At 47.4% G+C, this 5,552-nt stretch overlaps 1 pseudogene; it reads left to right on the top strand.

The window, feature by feature from the left end:
• The first annotated feature begins 243 nt into the window (after nucleotides 1–243).
• LOC111970724 (voltage-dependent L-type calcium channel subunit alpha-1D-like) overlaps nucleotides 244–5,552 on the top strand; it is a 101,239-nt pseudogene continuing 95,930 nt past the window's right edge.

Genomic DNA, 5,552 nt, shown 5'->3' with positions numbered 1-5,552 from the left:
TGGGGTTTCTTATCCCGACGATAGGGGTAAATCAAACGAACTCAAACGAGGCGAAAAAGCAAACGACCCAAACGAGCTGACGATGCATTAAGTCGTTTGGCGAGAACGGATGTATGCAAGGGTTCTATGTGTCAGTCCAAACGACAAAAAGGACGGTCGCCCCCCATCCACACTGTCGCCATTCGCCATGGCTAAGCGGATGGCGAGCAAGTTCGCGGTTCCCACAGTCATAGTTGCGTTCCGATGGCGACAGGCGATGACAAAGTAAGCGCAAGAGACCTTATTCGCAGAATGGAAGCGCTATGTACACGAAATGGCTCCCACGCCGCACCTCTGAAGCGTCACTCGACAATTGAATTGTTTAGTGACGTCAGGAGTAACAAGTGATAGGGGCGGATGTCAAAACGCTTCTTGAGGAGATCAAAAGCTGCCCTGAGGCGGAATCGGATCACTTAAAAGCAAGTCTTGAACAAGAAGTCAGAGCTTGTGAGAGGGCAGCCACTGTGACCAATTACGAATGAAACGCCGATCAGAAAAATTAGCTGAACCCGAGAAAGCGCTGCAACTTCGACACGTAACTAGGAACGGGGCCAATCCTGCTGACAAGCCTGGACCTGGCGGAGATCCATCGAATGCCTCTCAGCGGAAATAACAGATACCGAGAAATGTGACAGAGGCAGACATGAAAGGCGCATCTTCTCAGCCTTCACGTAGAGACATATTCTCTAAAAGGCTGGAGTACACGGGTCTGAACGTGACTGAACATGAAATCCGGTGACGGTGAAAAAAATCAGGATATTTCGAAGGTAACGAAAAAAACAAAATGTTCAGCATGTCTACTCAGACATCTTAACTCATATCGCTGAAAGACAGCTGAGCATTAGCGAGACCGAACAGGCAAAACCCAGGTATTCCAAATCCTAACGGGAGTGTTAAACGCCGTTTTTCCACCGTGCTCCCCTCCTCTGATGCGTACGAGTGGTAATGCGTACGAAGGTCCAACTTAGTAAGAAACCTGCTCCTGCACAACTTCCGAAGCTGAAACGACATAAGGGAAGCGGATAACGATTTCTTTAACCCGTTATGTCATTCAGCCCTCGATAATTCCACCGCATGGCGCAGAGTACCGTCCTTCTTCTTAACAATAGCAAAAATCCGCTCCATCGCGGAGAGAGAGAAAGGCACCACGGGTACGGCGTCGAGAGACACAGACAGATAATCCTCGACAGAGCCTTACGCTTTCGGGAGGCCGACAGAATATAGTTCTACCCGGCACCAGCGAGGGGGAGTGGTCCCCGGAAGGAGATCAATACAACCAATCAGACCGACCGGTGAGGAGAAGGGAGCTGGCTCTGGACCGACTGAAGACCGTGCGCAGATCATTGATATTCCTCCTGGCACTCCTGTCAAATCACCAGCAGTTTCCTCCTGAGTAAGTAGGGGACGCGAAGACACATAGATAGCAGACAATAACCACATCACAATGATCAAGAAACGTTCCATGATAGGATAAATTACTAGACCACTTACCATAGAAGGATATATGACATACATAGCCAGGGATGACCCCAAAAACAACAGGTGTAAAAGGGGAGACGAAAAATTCCAACAAAGGAAATGGTACTCACTGTGGTACCAGATACTGTGAGGGTTAAAGGTAGTGTCTCACATCTGAATGACTGGGGAAAGACTACCATCTAAGGCGAAACATTGGCGTGGCTTCCCTAACGTCTGAAGATGGAATGTCATGTTTCCGAGCCCATGCTTCGTCATAAAACAAACCTCAGCCCCAGTAGTCTAGTCAAGGGACACTGCAGGATAGCAGCCGATACCGGTCCAGCGTAGCATTGGACCGACAAGGTAGTACAGGATCTTGATTGGGAGAACCTAGTAGTAGCGCTCACCAGCTAGCCTGCACGCTTTACTGAATGCAGCTCTGGCTTTACTGACATGACATGACAAAATCTCCAGTCAAGAACCTCAATAGAGCAAAGGTTGTGTTTTGATTCTCCGTTCCTCTCCTTAGTCGCAGATTGCGAATACCTCCCAGCTGCATGGGCTCAGTCTCTGAGCCCGGTGGCGAGAATCGGTTGAGATAATCGGAGAGGCGGAACACACCGTATAACGCGATGCTCTCTTCCACGACTCCGGTGACGAAGATCTACCCGTCGTTCTAATGCGGATGGCTAGTGCAATCAAAGAGCCACGCTGGAAGGAACCTCCCGGAGAGAATTCTCATCCTTAACTCAGCGTGGAGTCCCTCCAGAAAACGAGCGAGCACGCGGCTGTCGTTCCAGTCACTGGATGCAGCAAGAGTGCGAATACATCTATAAAGTAATCCTTATTGGATCGATACCTTGACACTAGGCAAGCCAGGGCCCTGAGCCTCGCTCCCAAAAACTGAACGACTCAAAAACTCGTATCATCTCCTCTTTAAATTCTGATAAACTGTTAGAACACTCAGCCCTTGCCTCCCAGATAGCTGATTTGCCCCCCCCACTTCCGAGCCGTACCAGTAAGGCAGTGATATGACGTAAGCGATCCGAGCTCTCTCTCTTGAGTATGTGTGGTCTGAGAGGAGAGGAACACAATATCACACTGGGTGAGAAAGGAGCGACACTCATGGGCCTGCCCAGAGTAACATGGTTGGGTTTATTAACCCTAGTTTCCGGTAGACTCGGAAGACCAGGAAGTAGCTGGTTGGCACGAGACGAAGACTCTAAACTGGTCCTGAGAGATCGAGGACCTGAGCGGACAGGTCTCAACCGGCAGACGAGCAGCAGACCATTCCTGCTCGTGTGCTGCGAGCATTGCTCCCTGATCTCGACGGCAGCTGTTCGAGAATCCGTAGTCGCTGGTCCATTCATGGTCCGGATTTCTTTTTATGCAGGTGAATGAGGACCAAAAAGCGACGTAATAGAAACAGAGTCTTTATTCCAGTATCAAACAAACAATGATTCTCCTGGATATATCAAGGTAATCCAAAACAGGAAACTGAAATCCTCTTCGTCAGTAGAGAGGAACGACAGGAGACGCGACCACAAGACTGCAGGGTCGCTTCAGGAAGGCACAGCCGTAGCTGACATAGACACCTGCTCACACGCAGCATCTGAAGAAGGCAAAAACACGACAGGGCGGAACAAGGACACAGGAACAGCAACATCAAACAAGAAATTCCGACAAGGACAGAAGCGGAAAACAGAGGAGAAATAGGGACTCTAATCAGAGGGCAAAATGGGGACAGGTGTGAAAGAGTAAATGAGGTCGTTAGGAGAATGAGAAACAGCTGGGAGCAGGAACGGAACGATAGAGAGAGAGAGCGGGAGAGGGAGAGAGGGAGGAGGAGAGAGAGAGAGAGAAAGAGGGAAAGAACCTAATAAGACCAGCAGAGGGAAGCACAGGGACAAGACTGATGATCAAAGACAAAACATGACACTCTTACCGCTCCTGGCAGTTCTTAGAAGTTGAAAACAAGCAGGAATTTGGGACAGGTACTTATGATAGTCCTGCCTGTGTATGGTTCAGTGGGTTAGCATTCCCTCCTTGATCATATGGGTAGCTCTCTTCTGAGTCTTCGGTGGACTGTGTTATGGCTTCAGACATGAGCATTCACCCTGTGGTCAGGCTAGAGGACGGCAACACCGCTGGATGAGGGTGTGTGGGTGGCCTGTGCGTGTGGTGTGTCCTGGCCTGCGTGTCACCGGCGTGCAACGTGTGGAATGTTTAAACTGGATTGACAGACCGTTATCTATCTGTGTGTTGCGTGTGTGTGTTGTGGGGGGGGTGCTTGGTCAGGTGTGGATGGTTAATAATGTTTCTGAGTTTTATCCTGTGTGAGTATTGTATGTCTGGACGTGCATACTGTACGTCTTTTACAGCACAAATAAGCCTCATGTATGAGTCAGAATACATTTATGGCCTGCCCCACAGCCTCCTATTTCCTCGCTTTCCCTATCCTCTCACACACTTTCTCTCTTCACACACACTCTTGTCTCTCTTACTTTCTCTCTCTCTCTTCATCATCTTCTATCTCTCCCTGTGTCTTCTCTCTCTTCTAACTCTATCTCCTCTCTCTTCTCTCTCTCTCAGACTAGGATTGGCAGAGTGCAGATCTCACTATCCCTGTGTCTCTCTCTCTTCTCACATCTCTTCCATCTCTCTCTCTCTTTCTTCTCTTCTCTCAGACTAGGATGGCAGAGTGCAGATCTCACTATCCCTGTGTCTCTCTCTCTTCTACTCTATCTCCCTCTCTCTTTCTCTCTCTCAGACTACGATGGCAGAGTGCAGATCTAACTTGCTGATGGATGAATAAATGCCTGTGTAATCGAGTGGGAATGGTTTATTATTCACTATTAAACTCACATGCTTTCATGAACAACAATGTGGACATTTGTGTACATTTACCATAGCTCTGGATGCTTAAGCCATGTGGTGATGACATCTGATTTTTGTTGTAACGATGTGCAAATAGTTAAAGTACAAAAGGGAAAATAAATAGACATAAATATGGGTTGTATTTACAATGGTGTTTGTTCTTCACTGGTTGCCCTTTTCTAGTGGCAACAGGTCACAAATCATTGTGCGGGGATGGCACACTGGTATTTCACCCAATAGATATGGGAGTTTATCAAAATTGGATTTGTTTTCAAATTATTTGTGTGTCTGTGTAATCTGAGGAAAAATGTGTCTCTAATATGGTCATACCTTTGGTAGGAGGTTAGGAAGTGCAGCTCAGTTTCCATCTTATTTTTGGGGTAGTGTGCACATAGCCTGTCTTCTCCTCTCTGAATAGCAAGGCCATACTCACTGCAAGGACAAGCTTCCTTTATTTTGGGGTCATTCACAGTGGTCAGGTATTCTGCCACTGTGTACTCTCTGTTTAAGGGAAAATAGCATTCTAGTTTTCTCTGTTTAAAAAAAATTATTTCCAATTGTGTCAAGTAATTATATTTTTGTTTTATAATGATTTGGTTTTGTCTAGTTGTGTTGCTGTCCTGGGGCTCTGTGGGATGTGTTTGTGTTTGTGAAGAAGAGCCCTAGGACCAGCTTGCTTAGAGATGAACCTCTTCTGCAGGTTCATCTCTCTGTAGGTGATGGCTTTGTTATGGAAGGTTTGGGAATCACTTCCTTTTAGGTGGTTGTTGAATTTAACTGGATTTTGATAATTACCGGGTATCGGCCTAATTCTGCATGCATCATTTGGTGTTTTACGTTGTATACGAAGGACATTTTTCCCGAATTCATAAATTTGATGTTTGCCTCATTTTGTGAATACTTGGTTGGCGAGCTCTGTATCTGTCTGCCCCTCTCTCTCTCTCTCTCTCTCTCTCTCTCTCTCTCTCTCTCTCTCTCTCTCTCTCGAGAGAGAGAGGAGAGAGAGAGAAGGAGGAGAGGAGAGAGAGAGAGAGAGAGAGTGAGAGAGACGAGAGAGAGAGAGAGAGAGAGAGAGAGAGAGAGAGGAGAAAGAGAGGAGAGAGAGAGAAGAGGGGAGAAAGATAGGAAGATTAGAGGGTATCTCGAGTGGATGGGGATGAGAGTCAGGAAAGGAGGGA

The sequence above is a fragment of the Salvelinus sp. IW2-2015 genome, linkage group LG11 (assembly GCF_002910315.2).
Source record: "Salvelinus sp. IW2-2015 linkage group LG11, ASM291031v2, whole genome shotgun sequence".
In the NCBI taxonomy this organism is placed as follows: domain Eukaryota; kingdom Metazoa; phylum Chordata; class Actinopteri; order Salmoniformes; family Salmonidae; genus Salvelinus; species Salvelinus sp. IW2-2015.
Note: the sequence above shows the minus strand (reverse complement) of the source record. Positions and strands in the feature narration are given on the sequence as shown.